The sequence below is a fragment of the Cupressus sempervirens genome, chromosome 7 (assembly GCF_028749045.1).
Source record: "Cupressus sempervirens isolate cs-2001-9-10 chromosome 7, ASM2874904v1, whole genome shotgun sequence".
Lineage (NCBI taxonomy): Eukaryota > Viridiplantae > Streptophyta > Pinopsida > Cupressales > Cupressaceae > Cupressus > Cupressus sempervirens.
The window spans coordinates 699,003,290-699,030,331 of NC_143124.1; the positions used below are offsets into that span (position 1 = coordinate 699,003,290).

A 27,042-nucleotide genomic window follows, 5' to 3' on the forward strand; every position below is an offset into this window, starting at 1 on the left:
TGTTCTCAGAGTCCTTAGGGGTGTCAAAGGGAGTATCAAAGAAGTTATCAAATCTATAGAGTGGATTGTGCCAAGTGTTAGCCTCTCCTAGCTTATAATAGACATGTTCTTCTTCACAGATTTCCCTACAAGCATGTCTAGTAGGAGTTGTCAATTCTTCAAAAATGAATAAAGGATGACTTCCTTGACCAACTTGGAGTCCAGTTGCAATGGACATGTAAGGTTATGTCTTTTTTAATGAGATAAGATAAAAACTTTTGGATTAGAGTGTACATAGTTGAAATGATTACTTTTTAAAGATAAAATAAGTGAGTGGCTTCACAAGAGTGCTAAAGAACTTACAACACTAATGACTTGAGCCATGAAGTTGAGCAAGAAGCTTGATAACAAGTAGCTAGAATAGTAAGGTAACTAAATTTTGACAACTAATCATTAGTGATGTTTCATCTTACATCTAAAAAACTAGATCCATCTTTTCAAATTAGGACAACACTAAACATGAAAATTTTAAACCAAACTCAAGTAGGATGAAGTGATGATACCCCTAAATCAGCTATGACACATTTCTGATGCAATTTTGCAAGTAGAAGAGGTTGGTGATATTTCTCAATAAGCTAGACAATATATGTCTTAGAAATTTGTTTAGCACTCCCCTCGGGATTCATGATAAGGGATTAACCACCTCCTATGTACTACAAGTTGAGTGGTTGTATAGGGGATTGATAGATCGATCTTTTGGTGCAACAACAAAGCCAATATAACAAGTGGTATCAGAGCTTGGTCACAAGTTTGAATCCTTAGACCCTCAAGTAATGTTGAGGGGGAGATCATTAGAAATTTTTTCAGCACTCCCCTCAGGATTCATGACAAGGGTTTAAATGCCTTCTTTGTACTATAAGTTGAGTGGTTTTATTGGGCATTGATAGATCAATATTTTGGTGCAATAGCAACCCCACTCTAACAATATGATGAGCACAAATTATCATACAACAATTCTTCCTACAGTCAGGCAATACTTTCTTAGTGTGAGATAATTTTCATAAAGCAATGTGACAAACCTTATAACTAGAGTGCAATAGAGTTTCATATTGACTAGCAATACTTTCTCAGGTTTGAAGTATCACAAGATCTTTCTTAGGAGGCCATGTGATAGAGGGCCTATGAACTATGTAAAATATAACTTAATGCCTAAAATGTCTATGTTCCAATTTAACTTTTTGGAAGTTTCAAACTAGAACGTAGTAGTGAAAAAATAGAACTTCAGTTTGTAGCAGTAAACACCATGGTTTCAAAATAGTGGAGGAAATAAACATGTCTTAAATAGTTGAACAAGTGACAAATGAACCTTGTCAGTACAATAAATTTTGACATCAAAAGAAATATCCTACGAATGTTAGCACCATGTTTGATAGTTGAGAATGTTTAGACAAGTCTTGTCACATTCAAAAATACATTCTAAGTAGAACTATCTAAGGTTGTAGCTCATTACTCAACACCTTGGCCTATACTTGATGTCCCATCACATCACACAAAGTGGTTCCCAAGATAGATGTTGGCTTTGTCATGGAGGTTCCATTGGCACAATGAAAGAGACACAAATGATGAGTGTAAAATCTTGGGGTGATTCAAGTAATCCACCAGGATCAATCCTTGCACCAAGATGTTGAGTAGATAAATAAGGTATCTTATATTCCTATGCTATTTGAAAAATGTCCCATTTACAAAACTCCTCTTGCACCTATGAATAGGACACCCTACCTTGTAGTAGGTAACAAACCTTGCGACCACAAGAGTACTATAAGTATTCTTGCTTAATATTTTCCTCATGGTCCCAATTCCACAAGTAATTCTACTAAGCAGAGACAAGTTCTATATCCCCCAAGGCTTTGGCCTTTGTCAAGGGGTTTGTGATTATACTAGGTTGGGTTAGATGGATTTTGCTCATTCCCACTTTGGGTTGTTGCTATTTGTATCTTTCAACCAATAGCATGCCCTATAAAAGTGATACCTTTCTAGGAGATAGAAAAAAATGGATCCACTCTTGGAGGTCAAGATTTTTTATTCACTCCAAGGTTGAAGAGCATACTCTCCTATTCTAGATGCTTTTCCCAAGCACATAAAGAAGCTTAATTAAAACCACTAAAAGGAGGAGTATGCCACTCACTTTTGAGATATAAGGGTGGGTCAAGATTTATAATTCACCTCAAAGGTGGAGAGAATACTTTTTTGCCACAAAAAGACCCTACTCACAAGTTTTATGTGCCTATGAAAAATAAACAACTACTATATTTCTACACATAAAATGAATAAACACAAGCATGCTTGGTTTTTTTTTTCTCTCTTTGGGCAACCTTGCAAATAAGAATTAGTAACCCTTTTAATTTTAGGCAACCCTACAAAAAAAAATACTAGTTCATAAAGGGGTTAGCCAAAAACACAATAAACCTACAAAATACCTCTATTAGACAACAAATAACACTGAGAAATCCCAAAAAAAAATGGTAAAGACATAAAATTTGATCAAATACATAAAATAGTGAACTTTTTCAAATAGGATGATAGGTTATTCTGACAAAGTATCATAAGATACTTTTGTAAATTTTAATAGATCTTAGTTGGTGGAGACTTATCAATTAACTTCAATTTGATTTCTATGATATAGTAGACTCATGTCTTCCTTATATAATGCTAGAATCTTTATTTTATATGTTCTTATTGAAGTGGTATCCTATTCTAATATGAGATTTGTATGTCACTTTGATTGATATGATCTATAGATGCAAAATGAACTTTTATATATATATAACCAATTAGGGGCATGACCATATGTGGTCATGCCTCAATAAGCATATGCATTATCACCTATTCATGACTATTAGTTAAACTTGATAATATAACCCATGCCAAAGGATGTAACACAAAGGGTGTGATCAGATTAATGATTATTAATGTCAATTAGTACTAACCAATAGTAGTTTGTCATATGTTAATCTTCATCACTTAACAATGCATTATCAATGGTGGTAATCTAAAATGCAATTGATATCTTTAATATATCCAAATGCACAAGGATTATAATGATATGTACTTAATAATGGAAACACTGCAATATTATAGTGACAACAATTATTATTATTTACACACACACACACACACACACACACACACACACACACACATTACTAACTTCTGAGAAGATATTTCAATACACTTAACTGCTAACATTCTTAACACTCTCTCTTTAGCAATGAGGAATTGAAAAATTTTCATATAATTAAGTATGACTCAATTATGTCTGATAGAATATGGTGTTTGGCAAAATTCAGCCTAAAGAACCATAAAAAAATATTTTCTTGTTGTCCGATAAAATCAGGCCTAGTAACCATGATGGATATCAATGTGTCGAACAAAATCCATCCTAATAATACTGACACCAATAATTTTCATGATGTCCAACAAGATCCAACCTAATAATCATGATGGATATCAATGTGTATGTGAAGATCTAGCCTAATAACAATGACACCAATAACCTTCAACACTATTGGTCTTAAAAGGTTGGTCATCTATTGATAATATCATCACCTTATAATAGAGACCATTAAACATATATGAAATATTCTCACCTTCCATTTAACAAGTTTGCAAACAATTTAATTTAATATAATATTCATGAGTAAAAATTTACAAAATATATAATTACAAACTTATCATATGAAGTCTAGTTCTAAAATACTCAATTTTCACTCTTGCAAGAGGTTTAATCAAAATATCATCATTTTGATCATTTTTCTTAACATAGATCAGCTTGATCATGTTCCTATCAACCTAGCTTTGATACCATGTAAATTTTAATAGGTGTTAGTTGGTGGAGACTTATCAATTAGTTTCAATTTGATCTCTATGATATAGCAAACTATTGTCTTCCTTATATAATGCTAGACTCTTCATTCTATATGTTCTTATTGTAGTAGTATCATACTTTGATCTAAGATCTGTATGCCACTTTGATTGATATGATCTTTAGATACAAAATGAACTAATATATATACATATTGAAACACAAATGAGTAGGGGTATGAACCTACATGGTCATGCCTCAATATGAATATACATTAGCACTTGTTCATGGGTATTACTTAAACCCAATAATATAACCCATGTCAAAGGATGCCACCTGATAACACAAAGGCTATGATCAGATTAATGATTACAAATGAGATTTAGTAGCAACTGATAGTAATTTTTCTTATGTTAATCATCATCACTTGAAAATGCATTATCAATGGTGGTCATTTGAAATGCAATCAATATCTTTACCATATCAGAATGCACAAGCAGTATAATGATGATGCATTTAAGAATGGAAAAATTGCAATATTATGGTTACAATAATTATAATTATTTATATATAGACACACACACACACACACACACGTTAATTACTAGCTTCTAGGCAGATGTTTCAATACACTTAATTGCTAACATTATTAATAACTTTTGTGTATACTCGAGCGATACTTTTCTTCGGTGTGATACTTTGTATAATACTTGAGCAACAAACTTGACAACTATAGTGTGATAGTTCTCAAAAGGGAGTATGATACTTTAACTAGTAAAGCATTGTACCATAGTAGAAAGAACTATCATACAATACTGAGAAAATATCACATGATAATCCTGTCTAAAGAATAAAAAAGGTACAAAATAACAAGTCAAAATTCTTGACTAAATGCAATTAGAGAGGCAAAATGGCAGTATTTTGCCCCATGGTGTGTGCCAAAAGAAAACTTGGATTGTGTCTTAGAGCTCCCTAGTTATGGACTACAAATAGATACAGACAAGCATAAAAATAGCTCTTAGCCGAATGTTAGAGACACAACCCTTGCTAGTAAGCCATGAAATGGGAGATTCATTAGGCAAGAGATATAATTCTAGTGTCAAAGAAATATCAAAGAATGCAATGCAAATGATACTATACTAGAATGAAATGCAAAGATGCAACTAAACTAAGAATGTGAGAGTTTTACAACCATACTAATTAAACTAGGTGAATTAAACTATTGCAAGATTGAAACTAAGCTAATAAAAATGAACTAAACTATAAGTATGCAAGAATATGATGATAGAAGATAGTTTTTTCTCCACAAAATTCTCCAAGTAAGCCTATGAGGAAACATGCAACATAACAAAAAATCAAAATTGGGATCCTTAGAGGAGATAGCTCTCCCTTTTAAGGGTGTATGGATGGTTGAGATCAAGGTCAAGAGGTCAATGATCAAGGGTGGGGGTTGAATTTTGACATGATCCATGTGTACATTTGTCTCCTCTAATAGAAATTTGTTGACTTTTTATTTGAGACAAAGTCTTCTTCTTTTAATTTGAAAATAGGAGAAATGACTTATGTGTGGAAGTTAGGAATATGTTGGAATGGTATATTTTATTTAATTAAAAGGGGACATGTTCTTTTATTCATATATGGACTTCGGATATTATAGTCAAACCATAGGTTATTTTTGAATAAATTAACTTTTGATGATTTAATCTAAGTGATTAAATAATTTGGCCAAAATTCTAAGAAGGGAGCTAGTACTCTAGATGACAATTTTTTTGTGTTTATAATAATATGTATAAGTGTATATACATATCTTGATGTAATTTATCTAAGCTGCAAAACATCAACACTCCCTCTTAGCTAAGGAGGATAAAAACATGACCATATATTACCTCAATGTAATATAAGAATATCGTTGATCAAAAGATATTAAACATTTGATATTATGAATATTGGTCTTCCATAATATCAATATATGATAGTAACCAATTACCCAATAAGTTTTGATATCAGGCGTATTGATCTCCCAAAATATCAATGACATTCATTAAATACTTTGTGAGTAATGGCCTTCTAGAATGTTGAGATGCAAGATATTCACCAAGTACTCTATGTAATGGTCATCCTAAACATCCATTTGCATAAAATTCACCACGTACTCAAAAATTGTTTATAAGGTATGTGCACACACATTCTCATAATGCTTACCATATAAACATCCACCATGGAAAGTATAATCTATCATGATCTTCCTATACATCATAAGATATCTAGAGCATAATAGAAAATTAAGTTATTGTAAGATAAACCCCTTTCAATAAATTCTAAAAGTACAAGTGATAATCATTTGGAAGTCATCATTTCGTCATGATGTACATAGGGGGCAACCTAGCCTCATTAAGGTCACACGGTGACACATAGTAACTTGTACACTCCATATGAAAATCAATCATCTAAGCTTGTCAAGAAAAGTTGCCTTTTATGAAGTGGTATACTCCCTCTGAATCTGATATGGTCAAGATCTTCAAGGATACTTTGAAACATATCCACTGTCTTCTCCTTCCAAGTTCATTGATAATGTCAAGTTCCTAGTTCATCATGAATATTCAATGGTAATGGCTCTTTAAATAAGTTGCTTTTAGCGATGATACATGTCCTAATGCTTTCTTGCCGATGAAAATTGTACATGGTGGAATTGTGTATTCATGAAACCTTAGAGCATAGTGGAAGTAGAATGACAATGAACTAATCTAGACCCAAGAAATCATTGCTAGATAGGGACTCTACGAACATCCCTTGTTTCCCTAACTAAAACTGCTAAGATTTCTCTTAGACTAGCATCTTAGTGATAGTTCTAGAATGGGAGTATGCTATGAATGCAAATCTACAAATGTCTATGCAAGATCTATGTGAGAATTTAGATTATACAAGTGTAATAACCCTAGAATGCTATTATATATGCATACAATAGACTAGACAAGTGCTAAATGATATCAAATGAACAACAAAATAATACTAAAAAGATACTAGAATGACATGAATTCTCTATAATAACAATGCTAACATGCTAATATGATAACTCTAAATATTCCTATAGTGTAGATGCATCAAACTTGGGTCCTTTTGCTCTTAAATTTTTGTCCTATTTATAAGAATTCATAAGGGGTTGGGGTAAAGATCAGGATTTCACTTTTGAGTGGAGGACAATGGCAAAATTGTAAATATCTAATAAGGTACTAAGAGGAAAAGTCAAATAGATTTAGTTTGTGTGGAAAAATGAGGATATTGTTAGTGCAAATAATTATTATTTACTCTCAAGTTTACTTATGATAAATGCATTATTTTATTATTTCTTAGGTTAGACACCTAGGAGTTTACGTACTTATATGAGTTGTCTTGTTTACAATATAGAAGTAAGCAACTCTAATTCAGCACATGGCATTTACAATGATAAAGTATGCATAATCAACTAAGTTTTCATATTGACAACACAATTGTTCTCACTCTTAATTAAGCATGTGGTGTCTACAACATAATTTTATGTGACACACCTTTGTAGGCTTATCCTCTCATCATCGCACTAAATCATGTGCTTAATAGAGGATAACCCATTCTTAGTGGACATGTGCTTATTTTTGGAGCTTATCATATTGCTAACTTCTAGACATTCTAGGTGCATCCTTGAGGCCTTTATATACAGACACTTCTAGTGTACTTTCATATCAATTACAATCAATTGAATATCATATTATTATTCTAATCATACTCTATTGGTCTTTTGTGCTACTTATTGTGTTTCTTGGTCTTGGGTGAACTTTTCCCTAAGGAAAATTCTTACATGGTATCAAAACCATAGAGGTGTCATTTCATAGCCATTGGAGACCATCCTTGCTTCACCTCTCTAAGGACAGCTCAACTCAGATCTAGAGAATCCGCAGATACTGAGAGTGTCTAGAGAAAAAGAAAACCTCACCATTGCATCTAGAGCATCAATTCAATGAAAATTGACTATAAATTCACCTATCTTTAGCCATAATCAAAATTGAGGTAGTTTTTTTTGCAGATCGGCACCCAAAGGCCCAATTTACAAAATTTGGCATGATCATTTCAGATCTCTAAATTTATTTTTTTAGATCTACATATTTTATTATTTCAGTCTCTATAATTTCTCTACATTATTTTTCAAATCTGCATATTTAGTCCAGAAACTTTTTGGCCATTAGGCCAGTAGGAGAGATTTTTTGTAGGTGAAGATTGGAGCTTACTAGTGCAAATAAAATATTTGCATCACATTTAGAAGGACAAAAAACCTCCAAATTAACTTTTGTTTCATCAAAATTGAGCATCTGAGGTAAAATCTAGAGTCAATTGATTTTTGGAGGTGTGACAATGATGATTTAGTAAAAGTAATTAGAGAGGTGATTTTCAAATAACAATATCTCCCTCATACGGACTCCTTTTTGTGAGCAATTTTTGTTTTGTTTTGGGGTATAATTTTGTGATCTACACAATGGTGTAAGATGTTTGAACTCTCTATTCCTAATTTTTTTTGCAAATCACAAATCCCAATTTTTGCAACCTAAAGGCTTAGTACGAGCTCATCTTGACACATAATCAAGTTCTTTTTTTTTTTTGAAAGTGCATAATTTTTTGTCTACTTTCCAAATCTACAATTAGATTATAGGCTTGTGTGGATAGAAATACCACTTTTAGAAATAAGTCCCTTTTTACATTGTAATGCTTTAATATAACTTCAAAATAGTTGTATATCTAAGATACATTATAAAGTTCCAGTTTTAAACTATAAAAGGAGGTTGTAAACAGAAAATTAGAAGTCCACTAAGGTTAAAATTGACAAAGTGGCCCATTGTAATCACACTACCTATAAAGTGTCAAATCATACATCAAGTGGGGTTAATTGATTATTTTTAAATTTTAGGGGGTTCATTGATTGATCTCATGGAATCTTGTCACATATGTCAATTTGGTTTAAGGCCCACATTGACAAAAAGTAACTATCATGAATGGAGTGCTTTAATCATTGATCATCTAGGAAGAGAGCATAAGGAAGTATTTCCTTTTCTATGTTCCAAAGAACTGCTCTCTTATCCTGATACCAAACCTTTTAACAACATTTTGTTATTTATTATTTTTAGTATCAGTTTTGATTACTTTCATGTCATTATAAAGCTTATTGAACCTTATGATATTTGGATGGCTCTATGGAAAGCATATGGAGATCTCATAGTTCCTCCATTTCTAGAGGACATTCTACCTCCATTCACTCCAATTATGATACCTTCAACTCCAGATGAGATCACACTGTTGGATACAATTGTTCAATAATGTGTTGTCTTTGATGTCACACAAATTTCATATCAATCATCAGACAAAGTCTACCAAGCTTAGATGGTCAGCAAGGAAAAGGACAGAGTCTATCGAGCTTAGATGGTCAACAAGGAAAAGGATAGAGTCTACTAAGCTCAGATAGTCAGCAAGGCAAAGGATAGAGTCTACCAAGCTCAGATGGTCAACAAGGAAAAGGACAACATCTACTGAGCCCAGAAGGTTAGTAAAGAAAATTTGCAATGTCTACCGAGTAGACAGTTGTTATCAAGATTTCAAGGTTAATCAAAGAAATTTAGTTATTACCAAGCTCACTCAGTCATCAAAGGAAATGTGGTAGAAGTAGTTCTTACCGAGCTCTCATGGACAGAAAAAGAATTCAGTTCTTACAAAGTAAACTCGATAGCCAAAGGATTTTGCAAATGATGCAATGTCAACTGAGTTAAGATCTTTAACTCAGGAAATCTCTGGAAGCAGTATTTACTGCGCAAGGTTGGCTAGTGAAGGATTTCATTGTTTTATGAAATAATGTTTATTTTTTTAAAGTAATATTTGTAGTTGACTTATGTATGGATTATTGGTAAATGTAATATGAGAATGAGCTGACTTGATAATCTAAATGGTATAAATACGAGGTCAAGTTGAAAATTCTAAGTGTGGAAGTGGAATTGATGTGATATGAGGACTAGTTATTATGGAAGTGAATTTTAATGATGATCAGAGATCATTGAGGTGCAGCAAAGCCATACTTGATCAAGGAGGATTAATGATGTAGAATAGAGACCTATAATTAGCAAATTTAATTACATCTTGTTCAGGTCAATTCATCATTACTTTCTAACAATTATAGCAGTGATTTCAAATCTCTTAATAGAGTTGGTTTAACATCCATTTTATAAATCCTCTAACAAGGTGATAGTTTAGTTAAATTGTTCTAAAGACCTCTAGCAAGGCCACTCCTAACAGGGTGATCAAAATCGTCTAATAGGCTCACACCTAACAGTGTGTATTGTAACCTTTAATAGGGTTGGCTCCTAATAGGGCTCACTTCAGAATAGTGAAAATTGGTAACGAGTTACTGGGTGGTTTTTCCCATATTGGGTTTCCATGTTAAATCTTGTGTCTCTTGTGTTCATTTTATTTTCAATTGCATGCATGATTGCATGAAGATAAGTAACAGTTTAATTTACTGAGTTATAGCTTTTTTGTTATGTTTACTGAGTATCAGCAGTAACTAGATCTTTAAGAGATCTAAGAGATCTGAGGATTAATTTTTGTTAGTAACTGATTCACCCTCCTCTTAGTTACTCTATCTTTAATCCCAACAATTGGTATTAGAGCTTTTGGTGCTTATAGGAAAAGATTTCAAGGATCTAAGCCAAAGATCAAGATGTCTTACAAGAGGGAAATTCCAAGACTTGACAAGGAAAACTTCTTAGCATGGGAAGGATTGATGAAACTTCATCTGGCTTTTATTGGTGATTTGGGACTGAAGTATCTTGATGAAAAATATGAAGAACCTACTAGTACATTATCTGTCAATGATATTTCTGAAAAGAAGACTCACAATAACATGATGATAGCTATAGCATCTGCTTTGAGTTATGAAGAATTTGATGATATCAAAGATTGCAAAATTTCCTTTGAAATGTGGAACAAGCTGAAAAAGATCTATGGAGGAGATGATAATGTGAGAAGAGCCAAAGCAGAAAGTTTGAGAGGTCAATTTGATCAAATAAGGATGAGAGAAGATTAAAACATTGCAAAGTGTGTTGAAAGAGTCAAAGCATGTGTTAGTGAAATCAAAGCATCTGGTGAAGATATCAAGGAGGAGACAGTTATAAGTAAAGTTCTTAGAACTCTACTTCCTATCTATGTAATTAGAGTCTTTGCAATTCAAGAAAGAAGATGTGAAGCAAATCATAAGATAAATTTAGAAGCCATAGTTGGAAGATTGACTACATTTGAGCTAGAAAACTATAATAATTATGTTCTAGTTATCAAGAACATCGAATCAACATTTGAAGCCAAGCTTTCACTCAAAGAAAAAGGGAAGAAGACAAAGGATCCACAGTCAGATAGTGATGAAGAATCAGAAAAAAGTTCAGACAATGATCTTGAGGTGGTTGAAGCTCTACTAGTAAGGAAATATTCAAGAGGCAAAGGGAAATACAAAGGTAAAGTTCCTCTAATCTATTTTTCTTGTGAAGAAATTGGATATATTGCTGCTAGGTGCCCAAATAAGCAAAACAAGGATGAGAAGAAAGGTCATAAATACAATGGCAAGAAACACTTCAAATCATTCAAGGATAAAAGTAAGAAAACATGTTTTATGGCTAAAGATTCTAATAATTCTGATGATGAAGAAGAAGATGAAATTGTCTACATTGCTGTGAAAGATGAGTCTGATAATGATGAAGAAATGGCACTCATTTCTCACATGAGTAGAAATGATACATGGATTATAGATAGTGGTTGTTCTCATCACATGACTAGTGATAAAACTAAGTTTGAACACTTTGAAGACTATGATGGTGGTAGTGTAAGATTTGGTAACAATGGACCGTGTTGCACAAAAGGAAAAGGAAGAATCTCATTGAACAAGGAACTTGTACGTGATAATGCATATTGGATAGAAGGACTAAAGAACAATTTGTTGAGTGTGACACAGCTACTCAATAATGGATTTAAAGTAGAATGCATGCAAGGAAAAGAAAGACTGCTAAATGACAAAGGTAAGCTGATTTGATTAGGCACTCAAATAAAAGGTAACTTATTTTATCTTGAACTTGGTGAATGTTCATGTTTTATTTCTCAAATTGAAGAGAGTTGGTTATCACATAGGAGGTTATGTCATGTAAACTTTGACAACTTGATAAAAATCAGTAAATTCAGGAAAGTAAGAGGCATTCCTAACATAAAGAAACTTGAGGTTGGTCTATGCAAGAATTGTCAAATTGGTAAAATGGGAAAGACTAGTTTTAAAAGAAAGAACTATCAGACTGAAGAAGTTCTAGAAATTGTGCATATTGATTTGTGTGGACCTATTGGCATTGAAAGTTAGACTACTGAAAAAAAAATTCATTCTTTTTGTTGATGATTATTCAAGAATGATGACTATCATGTACCTGAGAGAGAAATCAGTGGCATTTGAAAAGTTCAAATGGTATTTGGCCAGAGTAGAAAAGGAAATAGGAAAAAGACTGAAATGCTTAAGGTTTGATAGAGGTGAAGAATTTATTTCACATGAATTCAATAACTTTTGCATTGAAAGGGGAATCAAAAGACAAGTTTCAACACCTGGAACTCTTGAACAAAATGGAATAGCAGAAAGAAGGAACATATATATCATGGACTATGCAAGAACCTTAATGATTGAGAAAAACATTGCTATCAAATACTAGAAGGAAGCTATCAAAACTATAGTTCATACCTTGAATTGAGTATAACTAGAAAAAGATTCATTCAAAACTCCCTGTGAGTTATGGTATGGCTACAAACCCAATGTACATTACCTAAAAGTATTTGGAAGAAAATGTTACATTTTGAAAGAATCTAAAAAAGGTAAATTTCATGTAAAAGGTGATGAAGAAATATTGTTGGGATACTCTTGTAGAAGTAAAGCATATAGATGTTTGAACTTATCTACTCACAAAGTCATAGAAAGTGCACATGTGAAAGTTGATGAGTTTGCAGAAAGAACAAAAGAAGAAAGCAAAATGGAACCTAAAGACTATAGGAGATTTGTTTACATTGAACTTGATACAATGCAAAATACATCTGTCAATTAGGAATCTTCAACTCCTGAGTCTTCATTGACTGAGTCATAGGAAGTCCAAACTGAGTCAGTACCTACCGAGTCACAAGAACTCGAGTTGCAAATAGAAGCTATCAAGTTAGCATCTACCAAGCCTGAGCAACTAAAATCAGAACCAGAAATTGAAGCACAAATGGTTAACAAAGAAATTCACCTAAAAGGCAAGGAGCTTGTGTTAGCCAAGTATGTTAGGAAACATCATGCACTAGATCAGATCATTGGAGGAAAATTAGAAGGAACAATGACAAGAAGTAAGTTGAAAGGCACTTGTTTACTTATTGATTTTGAACCTAGAAATATCAAAGATGCATTAGACAATGAAAGTTGGATTGAAGCTATGAATCAAGAGATAAAACAGATAGAGAAAAACAAAACATGGACTCTTGTACCTAGACCCAAAGACAAGAATGTGATTGGAACTAAGTGGATACTCATAAACAAGCTAAATGAAGATGGTAAGGTATCAAGGAACAAAGCTAGATTTGTATCCAAAGGATACTCTCAAAAAAAAGGTGTAGACTATTGAGAAACTTTTTCTCCTGTTGCAAGATTGGAAGGTGTTAGAACCTTACTTGCATATGCTACATACAAAGGATTTAAATTTTATCAGATGGATGTCAAATCAACATTTCTCAATGAAATATTGGATGAAGAAGTTTACATTGAACAACCTAAAGTTTTTGTTGATCCAAATAAGGACATGGTCTGAAACAAGCACCTAGAGCATGGTATGAGAGACTGCATAACTATCTTATTCAAATTGGTTTTCAAATAACTAATGACAACAATAGTTTGTACATAAAGGAAGGACCAGATAATAAGATTGTTTTGGTAGAAATATTTGTAGATGATACCTTGTTCATAGCAAATGATGATCTTTGCAAAGAATTTTTTGAACAAATGAACAAGTAATTTGAAATGTCAATGTTTGGAGAAATGAAATTATTTTTTGGTCTTCAAATTCATTAAAGTAAGAATGATATCTACATTACTCAATCTAAATACATCTAGGAGATACTGAAAAAGTTTGGTATGGAAGACTGCAAACTAGTTGGAACTCCTATGTGTACTAGATTAAAACTTACCAAAGATGATGAAGCAAAGGAAGTAGATCAGACATTGTATAGATCTATGATTGAAAAATTGCAATATGTGGTGCACACAAGGCTAGACATTGCCCTTGCAGTAGGAATTGTAGCAAGATTCATAGCAAAACCAAAAGAAAATCACATGGTGGAAATCAAAAGGATCATGAGATACTTAAAAGGAATTGAAGATTATGGATTATGGTATAAACTTGGAGAAAATCTAGATTTAAAGGTGTTCACTGATGCAAATTGGGCAGAGAATGTTGATGATAGAAAGAGAACAAGTGGAGGAGCTTTCTTTCTTGGAAAATGGTTGGTTTCATGGACAAGTAAAAAGAAAAATTATACATCCCATTCCACAACAGAGGCTGAATATGTTGTAGCAACTAAAAACTACTCAAACATTGTGTGGTTCAAAAAATTATTGGAAGTTATGAAGCAAGAAATAAAAGAACCTATTGTTATGTTTTTTGATAAGAAAAGTGCAATTAATATCTCCAAGAATCTAGTGATGCATTAAAAAAACTAAGCATATTACCATAAAGTATCACTTTGTTAGAGAATTGGTACAAGAAAAGGAAATCAGATTAGAATATGTCCATACAAAGGAACAAATTGCTAACATATTCACAAAGCCTTTACCTATGGATGCATTCTTGTATCTAAGAGGTAAGTTAGGGGTCATTCCCCTATCTAAAGCTCACTAAAATATAGTCTTAGTGATGCATCAATAGTAACAAAATTGAAGATCTATTAGTTGATGGAAGCAAACCAATGAAGACATTGCATATGAATTAGTACATCAGGTAAAATGTTATTAAGTTGATTTGTTATGTCATTGGCATGTGTTGTCAAAGAGGGAGAGTATATTGTCATATATTTCTAAAATTTGTAAAATAATAATAGTTTGTGTAAGAGGGAGAGATTATTATGAAAGAGGGAGTTTGTTGTGTTTGAAGAAAAAAGTGAAGTATTCTATCAGTAAAGACTTGTTTTCAAATTTCATTCTGCTATGACATGTTGTGTTACCATCAATGCCAAAGAGGGAGATTGTTGGATGTAATTGTTCAATTGTGTCTTGTCTTTGATGTCACACAAATGTCATATCAGTCATTAGACAAAGTCTAACAAGCTTAGATGGTGAGCAAGGAAAAGGACTGAGTCTACCGAACTCACATGGTTAGCAAGGAAAAGGATAGATTTTACTGAGCTTAGATGGTTAGCAAGGCAAAGGATAGAGTCTACCGAGCTCAGATGGTCAGCGAGGTAAAGGACAACATCTACCACACCCAAAAGGTTAGTAAAGAAAATTTTTAGTGTTTATTAAGTAGATAGTTGTTATTGAGCTTTCAAGGTTAATCAAAGAAATTTAGTTATTACCGAGCTCACTTGGTCATCAAAGGAAATGTGGCAAAAGCAGTTCTTACCGAGATCTCATGGAAAAAAAAGGAATTCAATTGTTACCAAGTAAACTCGATAGCCAAAGGATTTTAAAAGTGATGCACTGTTAACCGAGTTAAGACAGTTAACTCAAGAAATCTCTGGAAGCAGTATTTATTGAGTAGGGTCGGCCAGTGAAGGATTTCATTATTTTATGAAATAACATTTATTTATTTAAAATAATATTTGTAGCTGACTGATGTATGGATTATTGGTAAATATAACGTGAGAATGAGCTAACTTGATAATCTGAATGGTATAAATAAGAGGTCAAGTTGCAAATTCTAAGTGTGGAAGTGGAATTGATGTGATATGAGGACTGATTATTGTGGAAGTGAATTTGAAGGATGATCAGAGATCATTGAGGAGCATCAAAGCCATTTTTTATCAAGGAGGATCTAATGATGTAGAATAGAGACTTGTAATCAGAAAATTCAGTTGCATCTTATTCAGGTCAATTCATTTTTTCTTTCTAACAATTGTACCAATGATTTCAAATCTCTTAATAGAGTTGGTTTAATAGCCACTTTGTAAATCCTCTAACAAGGTGACAGTTCAGTTGAATTGTTCTAAATACCTCTAGCAAGGTCACTCCTAATAGGGTGATCAAAGTCCTCTAACAGGGTCACACCTAACAGTGTGTATTGTAACCTTTAACAGGGTTGGCTCCTAACAGGGCCCACTTAAGAAGAGTGAAAATTGGTAACTAGTTTCTTGGTGGTTTTTTTCATATTGGGTTTCCACATTAAATATGGTGTCTCTTGTGTTCATTTTATTTTCAATTGAATGAATGATTTCTTGAAGATAACATTTTAATTTACCGAGTTACAGCTTTTTTGTTATGTTTATCGAGTATCAATATTAACTAAATCTTTAAGACATCTAAGGGATCTGAGGATTAATTTTTGTTAGTAACTGATTCACCCCCCCTCTCAGTTACTCTATCTTTAATCACAAAATACACATCCTGATACTCCTATTGATTCTACTAATCTAGTTGCAATCTCAAATGTTGTTGATTCAGTGCAACAAGTATTACCATGTCTTCCTACTTTAGCTTCATGGGATGACTTTATTCTAGATATTGTAGGGTTGTTTGTGGAGTCTCACCTTGAAGATGTGGGAGACATCATTGGTGGCATCAATATTCTCTTTGTTGAGGAGACTTCTTCACTAATTGCAAGGAAACTCTAACCCTCAACCACTTGGTTATTCTGATATGATTGTGGCTTCTTTACAATAGTTGGAGGAGGACTCTTTCGCTTATGAGGAGGCATTTTAGTCTATAGAGATTGTATTCCAATTTCCTCAGACATCATATTTTCTAAGGATTCTTCCTACTAGTTAGAGAGCATTCTCTACCACACCTATAGCACCATTTCTTCCTACAAGTAGGACCATCATTCAACTTTCATGGTGTAGCCTTTTCATTCATCAAGGAGCTACTTTCACAAGTGTGCCTACATTATTAAAGGGAGGTGGCATTGCTTTTCTTCCTACATTTTCCTATCTAGATGCTTCATCATCTTTGGAGTTTGATTCAGCATCATGCATGAACATCTTACCTTGTTTACCACCATATTTTGGTCATCCACTCGATTGGTTCATGACATCTTCATTCATCAAGGACTTGTCGACATTTGAGCAGACTTCAGAGGTAACATCCACTATATACTACATCCGGATCCTACTTCCATCTTCTTATCCATAGTGGGAAGCATATTTTTACCTATACTTGGTGTATCTTCTTCCTCAAGGGAGAAATGTTGTTTGTCAACATTGGATTTTCTTCTATCTTGAAACACTTATCATTTTGAGATCCTTCACTAAGAGGGGGATTTCATTGAGGGATTCTCTATTGTATATGCATGATGTATGTCATAATGGGGGGTCTTGATTGCTCCATCATTCATGCATCTTTCTTTATTGTACTTTTCTCTCTTTTTGGGGGAGGGTTTTTGCCATAAGGTTTTCCCTCTTTCTCTATTTGCAAAGAAATTGCATTACATTTCAGCATTGCATTCATACTTGAATACCTAAGATGGCCTAGTACTTGAGACCCATTATGCATTTCAGCATAGTTTTCATGAGCTTAAGTGCATTCGCCTAAGTTGCACTTAAGGGGGTTGTTAGTGTAAATTATTATTATTTACACTTTACTTAAGTTTACTTATGATAAATACATTATTTTATTATTTCTTAGGTTAGATACCTAGGAGTTTGTGTACTCATATGAGTTGTCTTGTTGACAATATAGGAGTAAGCAACTCTACTTTAGTACATGGTGTCTACAACACTAGAGTATGCATAATCAACTGAGTTGTCATATTGACAACATAGTTGTTCGCACTCTTAATTATGCACATGGTGTCTACAACACAATTTTACATGACACATCTTTTTAGGCTTATCCTCTCATCATTGCACTAACTCTTGTGCTTAATGGAGGATAACCCATTCCTGGTGTACATGTGTTTAGTTATGGATGTTATCATATTGCTAACTCCTAGAAATTCTAGATGCATCCTAGAGGGCTTTATATATAGGCACTTATAGTGTACTTTCATATCAATTACAATCAATTGAAAATCATATTGTTATTCTAATCATACTATGTTGGACTTTTGTGCTAGTTTTTGTACTCTTGGTCTTGGGTGAATTTTTCCCTAAGGAAAATTCTTACATAGTATTAGAGCTATACCAAATTCTTATATATTTTTCCTATTATTTTAAATGTAAAAAGGTGGATTTTCACTTTAGTGAGAATAAATGGATTTATTGATTTAATAAATCTTCCATTTACTTTCAACCTTTTTCTTTTCCTTTTTTATTTTATTTATAATTTTGTGAATTATTTTTTCTCTTTTTAAAGTTGATTTAAGTCCTTTTTTATTTGATAGGTGATTTGATTGATTAATAAGCTATTGTTATGATTGATTTGAAATTTTGTTGTTTTCCTCTTATTTGTTCCTTAATTTTACATCATTTGATTGGGATTTGTGTTGTTTTAGGACTTTGCCAATTTTGTGTCTACAATGCCCCTCTTAGAGCTAATATGTGAAGTGTATTAGTTCAAAGATTGACTGATTTTCTAATTTTAGGTCAAATTTTAATAGAAAAATGTTTGATCGATCATGTTTAATTGATTCAAGTTTGATATGATGCTTGATTATTGATAATTTGTCATCTATCAATTATTCAATGTCTAACTGCTGATAATTTGATGTTTGATTCAATGTCGATGTTTTAAAATCCTTCATTTAGGATAACTTGATTGGATGCCTCAATTTTATTTGATGTTGAAACTTTTGGCTAGGGTAGAATGTTTTTTATATTTGAATTTTTTTAATTCCTTAGTATACTGCCCCCTCAGAAATGAAATTGTAAAAATTGATGCACAAAAATATGGATATTCTAATTTTATTTCTAAAAACATGGATGAAAATAAGTGATAGTAAAAGTAGGGTAGATGGGGCTAACCAATTTGTTTTAGAATAATACTCAGTACGAGAAAATGAGTGAAAAAGACTTAATTGGGTGAATAGGGTTTAAAATGACATATAAATACCCTAAAGAAGGGTTAAATAGGTCAAAAGTCCTTTTACCCTTGTCATTTTTACACTCCCTTTTGGCTTTTGGTGATTTGGACCTTTGAGCTAGCGAGGATGGTGGTCTCATTGCAAGAGCATAGATTTGAAAGTGGGCAAGGGCACGAGCATCCATCTGACTACTATGCCCTAGTAAGTCATCGAGATCCTTTGTTTTTAAGGTTTTTAATATTTTACATGAGTTTATCTATTTTTGTGTACATTTTTGTCATGAATCTTATATCTTAGATGTTTTAGCACATTTAATGTTTGTTTTAGCTCTTTTACTTTTTATTAGTGTATTCAACTTGTAAAATAGCACATCTTCATGGTGAAAGAGCACCTATGAAACTATAGATTAATAGCAAAATAGTGCATAACTAGAAATCATAGCACATCTATAGGTTCCTATAGCACATCTAATTTTTTTAGCACATATGATGTACCCTATAGCCCATATAATGTGCCAAATAGTGCATTAGATTTTGTAGGGTTTAGTGGGCTGAATAAATGAAAGTGTCTTATTAAAAGATTGCACTATAGCACATATGAATGATATCATAGTGTATTGATATTTTATGGCACTTTTACATGTTTAAATAGTGCATATAAATAATTTAGTAGTTTTTTTGGATGTCATAGCACATCCATTGAGTTAAATAAAACTTTTGATAAGTTATGTCGTTCAGATGCATTGGATAGCACAAATGTTGAATAGAGAAGAACATGCAAATTATAAAATAACATAAATGAATCTTTTAGCACATTTGAGTGTTGTAGTAGTACTAATGAGGGTTTCAATAGCACAAACAGTTTGGGTAGCATTTATTGAGTGTAAGATAATGAAAAATGTTAGATCATGAGTTTGTCTGATAGTGGTTTTTCATAACGAGTCCAACAATAAGGAGATTCCAATCACAAAATGATGTTTAAGATCAAGAAATTGATATTGAATTGGTAGAAAATAGTGCCCCCCTTAGGACACAGAGTAGGGAAAACCAATGTGTCCATATTTGGATATAGAGTAGGACAAACAACTGGTTCAAGATAGAACCATTAGTTGAATAGCTTGATGTTGATGTTTGACTAATGTAGAATGATCATTTGTGATAAAAACTAACATCAATGTTTGATTAATTGATGAAGAAGGTATGTTGTCTTAAGCTCATGGTGCAAGGATTATACCCATGGCCTAAGAGTCAATAGGAAGATTATCTATAGTAGATAGGTAGATGATCGATAGATGTGGTTTCACTTATCTATTACAGATGCCTCAGTTCTAAGTGAACATAGGGTTATTGATAGTTGTGGCTAAGCAGTGGCACTCAAAACATAACACCTTCTACATGTCCTTGGGGGATATGGTTGCTACTTCTAAGGATTTATATCAGATTTTATGGATTCCTACAATTAGAGATATTGTGTACTATGATTAGATCACAGATGGTACAAATTTTAGAGATGTATTCAGTGATGACAACATTAGGGATGACAATGTATCTTGGTTTCAAATGTTTCTGTATGAGCCATTTCCTTTTATGTTGGGGGGACTAATAGGAGGGTTTTTATTACTAAATAGATGAGGATGGGCATGCTCATTTGGATGGGGTCACTTGATAAAGGATATGATTGATCTATTGTAGAGATTTGCATGGGGCAGCTATATATTGGCTTATTTATATCATGATTTCCACCAAGTTGTGTATTATGATCCCTCATCACTATTAGCAGGTGTGATCTTATTACAAATATGGACATGGGAGCATATTCCCATTACCCAACCAATATGTGTGAAACAAAAGCCTCACAAGATGTCATACACACACACACACACACACACACACACACACACACATACTTATTTAGGTGTGATCAGGCAGCCCTATCTGGGCAAGACCAAGTATTGGAAATGTATGTTGGATGACATTGATGAGATTGTATAGAGGCCATCCCAGTTTACTAACTCATGGGCTAATGATGACAATGATATGGTATACTTCTTTTGTGGTTTACTTTTTCTTGGCCAGATTCCCTTAGTGATCAAGACATTTTTCTTTAGGAGGGTAGTGAGATAGTTTGGTCAGTGACAAGACATGCCACAAGGATCAACACATTATGTGTGAGTTCTATTAGAGAAACTAGTATGGGTGCTGACCTTGAAGTATGAGGCTTTCCTTGAGGTATTTTTCTAGATAATAGAAACTCTATAAGCATGGAAATTGAGAGATGGAGAGGCTAATGTCAAGATGGAGGGAGATTATATAAGATGGTTCTGCGAGCATCCCTTCCCAAGATATACATATATAATAGAGTTGATACTTGGAATTGAGGAGTAGTCAAGTAGAGGAGATGATGATGATGAGGGTGAACGTAGGAGAGGTAGGGGTCAACACTAAGTTGGGGGTAAGAGCTAGAGGTAGAGCAAGGATATAGGAGAGATACATAGGGTGAGGCCGAGTAGTAGTTTTATCATAGTTGAGAATCATTCCACAAGGCCTAGTGTAGAGGCTAGTAGAGAGATATAGAGGGATCTATGGTCAAGGTGGGGTGAGGATGAGGGGAGGTATAGGCATTAGTGTAGGGTCAGGCTAGTGAGAAGATAATATGAGTCAAAGTAGGATAGAGTAGGTTAGGGCCAAGTTACTTGATGATGTGCAATTTATTTGATGACAAAGGCCATGGATGCAGGTTTTGATTCTAGGTGCATAGGGTTTATAGCCACAAGGGCAACAAAAAGTACTACCACATGGGCATCTACCACCAAAGAGACTAGTAGGGTCATATGATATAGAGACTTAGATGAGCACCATGGAGGCACAAATGAGTGAGTTGATGAGTACTATACATGCTTATATAGCTATGATGACACTGAGGCCGCCACTACCATTGAGGAAAGATGGGGCTGCAATGAGTTAGATGACCACAACCATACCTGTCAAAGTGGTGACATGTGTGATAGAGTAGGCTCCTCAATATGAGAGGAGTGCCCCCAATTATCAAGGACCTCCAGATTAGACAAAGATAGATGATGCAAATGGTGGGACACAGGGTTGATTTGTGCTTCATGTTTTATTACAATGCTAGTGGCTTAGCACATGTATCATTATTGAGGAGGACCTATTGATATCCATGTGGATGTACTTTGTGACCTTTTCATGCTCATGTTAATATATTTTGAAACCTTTTGATGTTCATGTTGTTGTGATCCTTTGGATATATGATTATCTGATATTTGAGATATTTTGACATTGCACTTGTTTTATCACAAACTCCTTGGATGGAATGGATGTATGCATGTGATGTTGTGATTTAATTTAAATGATAGTTGTATATGGTGATGTATTGTGGATGATTAATATAGTGATGCATATGATCAATGTAGTGATATGATAGGTGGATAAGAAATAAAGTAGATGTATGTAATGAAGTGAAATGTTTGAAAATGAAATGTAAGGTGATGAATATAAGATATAATGTGATGAAATAAAATGTATAAATGAAATGTTATGAATAAAGATGTGAGTAGATGAAATGTGAAGAAATGCAATGAATTAAATGAAATATAATGAGATAAAAATAAGTGTAATGTGATAAAATGAAATTGATAAGTGAAATGTGGTGAAATGACATGATAAACAAAATGTGATAAAATGGAAGGATACATGAAATATGATATAGTGTAATGATAAATGGAATGTAATGCAATAAAACTATAGATGAAATGTAATGAAATAATATGATAAATGTAATGTGATTAAGTGAAATGGAGAAGTGAAATGTAATAAAATGATATGATAAACAAAATGTGATTAAATGAAATGAAATGTGATAAAGTGAAATGTAATGATATGATAAATGAAACATTATTAAATGGAATGATGAATGAGATGTGATGAAATGAAATGGATGAAGTGAATGAAAATGATCAATGAGATGAAAATAAATGTAATGGGATAAAATGAAAATGATAAGTGAAATATGATGAAATGTAATAATAAATGAAATGTGAGAAAAGGCAATGAATGAAATGAAATGTAATGATGTGAAATGACAAATGAAATGAAAGAACAAGAGGAATGAAATGAGTTGATAAGTGATATATGGTGAAATGCTATGAAATAAAATGGTAAATGAAATGATAAAGGAAAAGAAATGTATGGATGGAAAATGACTGTGCTAGGGAGGAAAAGATGTGAAGACATGGAACTCAACATTTGAGATTCAAAACACACAAATGATCCTTGTGATCTCTATAAAATAGAAGAAATAGTGAATGCATAGAATATGATGAATAATATAATTTAAAGTGATCAGAATTGTTTGAGATTCAAAGGTCATGCAATGCAATGGATGATGTAACATAAATTAGGGAATGAATTTGTGACTGACCATAATTATTTGAGATTCAAAGGTCATGCACTGCAATGGGTGGATTGGATAGTATGAGTGAATGAAGTGCAATGCATATTGGTGGTGCTAGGATGAGACAAAGTCCACGATAATTGAGTGCCAAAAAATATAGGATGATGTTGTTTTATGTTGTACCTTTTGATAGTCATCCTTGAATACTATAGTTGTTTTTTTGAATGGTCTTTTTATGTTTTTTTGTGTTATCCTAATTTTTGGGCCAACTATTTGTGTTTATGGTACCCAAGATGAAAATGAAAACTAAATGAATGCAACTAACTGTCACTTTTTGTAAAGAGATGCAAATTAACTATCATCATAGAGAATTTAGTAAAAAGTGACCTAGTACAATCATTACTAGCTCAACTATGGTGATATGAATATTGTATCATGCCAAGAAGTACAGCCGAACAAATGAAATATACATGAAAGATAAGATAACTATTAAGAACAAAAGTTATAGCCATAATAAAAGAAAAATAAGAATGCAAATAGTCACATGTCAGATAAAGAAACTTACCTAAGATATTTGGTTGAGTTACACATGGCCTTTTAGATGAGTGGAGGCACTTACAAGTAGACACCAATAATGCATAAAATCAGAGGATCATAGCAGAAAAATAGTTAAAAACCAAAGGTAAATAAAATATCATGACTTCATCTTGGTAACTTTAGTTAACTACGTCATCAAGGTACTAGAAGCACATAACAGTAGGAAAACCATAAATAGTAGACTAGTAGTGCTGACAGTTATATGCAATAGTGTAAAGTTTGTTCAATTCTTTCTAGAAGCAACTATTGTAGAAGTCTAGTAACAAAGAATGGGATGTGTTAGTGACAATTCAACATCATGATATGATAATTGTGTTGGAAGATATGTGTTGGTGACAATTACAATGTAGGTATATTAGAGATGATCAAAGAGTGTACTAGGTGCTAGTACAGAGGGATCTAGAGAAGAGACGTGTGTCAAGGCTAGTGAAGGGTGAGGTGTGGTGAGTGACAACCATAAATAGGTGGATAATATGAAGACAAAATGAAGCATGGTAAAGGGCATAGCATAGTCATTGATTTTATTGGGAAGGCCAAGGAAGTGTGTAAGTAAAAGCATGTTGGGCTCACTAGATTAGTCACAACAAGAGGGTGATATTAGCCAAGGAGGATGGATGAGGCAAGGACAGATGAAAAAATGCATTCAACAGACCTCTGGGGAGTTGGTGTATTACTCTAAACTTCAAGTGTGTGTTCATGAGTGGAGTAAATCAAGTCATGTGGGACTGGTACAAGCACAAACTAAGGGTTCAGGAGCTGGCATGGAAGAAACACCATAGCCAACATTAATGATGTTGTTAGGGAGCACAACACAACAAGAATTACAAGTGGTATTGGATGATGAACCAATGATGTAGGAAAATAATAGTCCACCTAGGGTGGTGAAGAGTATTAGGTTGTGGTGACTGATCAAGAAACTATTGGACATAGTTCATAAATTCTTTGGGGCTTAGGGTTAGGGATTATTTCATAGTTGTGATTCAAAAATTGGTTCTTGCAGTGGTATTGAGCTATAAAGGATTATAGATTATAATTAGGTTGTATTCAATGGATTTCAAAATATTAGACTTGCTATTTGGTGGATGTAGCCCAGGGTTTGGGTGAACCACGTTAAATCTTGATGTCTTGTGTTATTTTTCTGTGTGATCTATTATTTTCTAATATTGGTTATATTTTCATGTAATTTTTGTCTCTATCTATGGTCTAATCCTAACAAGTGGTATCAAAGAGAGGTTTTGTTTCAGTTATCCTTTGCGAGAAAGTCTCAAGGTTGAGTTAGAGCAATGGCAGACGAGGGTAAGCTAAGGGTTGATAGGTTTAATGGGAAAAACTTTTAGTTATGGAAGAAGAATCAAGGATCTATGTCAAATGACAAATGAGATCTTTTTAATAGAAAGGCAATTGGAAGCATTAGATTATGCCTAGCACCATCGATGGCATTTGATATTACAAAATTGAAGACAATAGAAGAATTAATGAAAACCCTAGCAACACTATATGAAAAGCCCTCTTCTTCAAACAAGGTATTTCTCATGAAGCATTTATTTAATATGAAAATGGTAGAAGGTAAATCTATTACAGATCATTTAAATGAGTTTAATACTATTACTAGTTAGTTATCTCCTATGGGTGTCGATTTTGATGAAGAAATTAGGGATCTCTAGATTTTGTGCTCTTTGCCTAAAAGCTAGAATGGTTTGGTAATGGCTATGAGTAATTATGTTCTTGGATCTAGTACCCTAAAATATGATGATGTGATCGATGTTATTTTGAGTGAGGAAACTCGTAGGAAATCCTTAGGTGGATCTACATCAAGAAGTGCTTTGAATGCACAAAGTCAAGGCAAAACAAGTGAGAGAGGAAGTAATTCTGGAAATCTTGGGAAATCAAGAGGAAAGTCAAAGGGGTGCAGGTCTCAATCAAGAGGACCAAATGTCTGCTAGTACTATGGGAAACCAGGGCATAAAAAGAAAGATTGTTGGAGTTGAAAGAAAAATGAAGAAGATAAACTAGATGAAAACAAGGAGGCAAATGTGGTAAATAACAAATTTGAAGAGGATGCTTTGCTTATATCTTTACAAAGTGTTGATGATTCATGGGTTTTAATTCCGGTGCTTCATTTCATGCTTCACCTCATAGAGGTTATTTCATTGATTATGTCCAAGGGGTTTTTGGACTTGTTTATTTGGGGGATAATGAACCTTGTCAAATTGTTGGAAAGGGAAAAGTTAAGATTAAGTTGTAGAATGGGAATCATTGGCTACTAGATGAGGTAAGACATGTTCCAAGGCTAACTAGGAATTTAATTTTAGTAGGGCAACTCAGTGATGAGGGTTGTGTAGTTACTTTTAATGATAAAAATTGGAAAGTTTCAAAAGATTCTCTTGTAGTAGAAAAAGGTGTGAAAGTAGGAACCTTATATATTTGTATAGGTCATAGTATTCCTTCTACTTTAATTGTTTCAGAGAAAAATGAATGTTCAAGAATAGTTGTTGTAGTTGAGCAGGGAGAACAAATAGTTGTTGTAAATTCTAATACAATGTTGTGGCACAACATAATTGGGCACATGAGTGAGAAAGGTATGAAAGTACTTCATTCAAAGAAATTTCTACCAAGTTAGAAATGTGTTAATACAGATTTTTGTGAAAGTTTTGTGTATGGAAAACAAAAGACAGTGAGTTTTGTAAAGATTGGGAAGGAAAACAAAAAGGAGAAATTAGAGCTTGTCCATACCAATGTATGGGGAGTGGCTCAGGTATCTTCCCTTGGAGGTTCCCATTATTATATTACATTTATTGATGATGCAACTAGAAAAGTATGGGTTTATTTCCTTAGACATAAATCAAATGTATTTCAAACTTTTAAGAAATGGAAATGTTTGTTTGTAAATGAGACATAAGAAATTAAAATGTCTCAATTTTGATAATGGTGGTGAATATTGCAGTCATAAATTTGAAGATTATTGCTCCA

At 33.2% G+C, this 27,042-nt stretch overlaps 1 non-coding gene across 1 annotated transcript; it reads right to left on the reverse strand.

Annotated features, from left to right (window-relative positions):
• Positions 1-2,007: 2,007 nt before the first annotated feature.
• On the reverse strand, positions 2,008-2,159 carry LOC149549136 (small nucleolar RNA SNORA14). The gene has a single exon (XR_016354965.1). It is a non-coding gene; the product is annotated as a small nucleolar RNA SNORA14 (small nucleolar RNA).
• Positions 2,160-27,042: the final 24,883 nt, after the last annotated feature.